General features: G+C 48.7%; 1 protein-coding gene across 1 annotated transcript in view; it reads left to right on the plus strand.

Moving 5' to 3' along the window:
* The first annotated feature begins 41 nt into the window (after window positions 1–41).
* The window catches only part of ARL14EPL (ARF like GTPase 14 effector protein like), a 26790-nt gene continuing 25935 nt past the window's right edge, over window positions 42–896 (plus strand). Inside the window, exon 1 of the mRNA XM_019651244.1 lies at window positions 42–473. The gene's annotated coding sequence lies outside the window, so the exon portion shown is untranslated. The remainder of the gene's footprint in view (window positions 474–896) is intronic.

The following is an 896-nucleotide window of genomic DNA, read 5'->3' on the forward strand; positions in this document are numbered from 1 at the left end:
CAGGTGCGGAAGCCCCAGGAAAGAGTCTGGCAGAACTTTCTCTAACCCAGACCTGCTGGACGGGATAGGCTTGACAGGTGCGGAAGCCCCAGGAACTCAGATTGCGGGCCCCCTGGGAGCTGCACCCGGATCCCTGAGGAGGCGGCTCAAGGTGCTGGCTGGCGTCTGTGAGGGACCTTACTAGGTAGGCAATGTCAGGGAGACTGGGGTCATGGCGGGGGTGAATCCTGAGAACTGGAATCCAACAGCCACGCCACAATCTGGAGGAAGAAGGATGCTGATAGAAACCGGAAGCAAACCGGAAGCAGCAAGCCCTTTCTCCCCGCTCCAGCCAGCCCGTGTCCCTCAGCGCCCCCTGTTGGCTGAATGGGCAAACCGGAAATGCCATTTGCAGAGGCCCAACCCTAACGTCACGCAGCGGAGAATAAAAAGGTGGATTTGGAACCCAGAGAGCGGCTGAATAACCAACTCAGGTCAGTATAATTTTCACACAAGGCAACACAGAGGCATAGGGCCACAGTGCTGGCCAAGGCGAAAGCCAGAATTTAAGACCCACTTCTGTTTCCTGCCGAACCCCATTTACTTTGGGGTTTCCTTTTACCTGTGAACTTAGGATGTGATTAAGATACTATTATGTACTGAGAAGCCTCATGTGAAAGTTTTTTAATCCACACACATCTACTGTGGACCAGAAATATCCGGTGTCAAGTAGGCAGCTCTTGGAAATAACAGGCAATCTTTCACATAGATGTGGCCACTCAAAACAAAATTTTCTGAGAATAACTTTTAAAAGAGTTAAAGCTGGACTTGTGTTGAAAAGAAACTGTAGGTAAATGCATTTAAATAGATTGTTGCATTTACTTTGCAAACATTATTTAGACAGATTTTTTTTTTTT

Source organism: Hipposideros armiger, unplaced genomic scaffold (genome assembly GCF_001890085.2).
Source record: "Hipposideros armiger isolate ML-2016 unplaced genomic scaffold, ASM189008v1 scaffold_156, whole genome shotgun sequence".
NCBI lineage: Eukaryota > Metazoa > Chordata > Mammalia > Chiroptera > Hipposideridae > Hipposideros > Hipposideros armiger.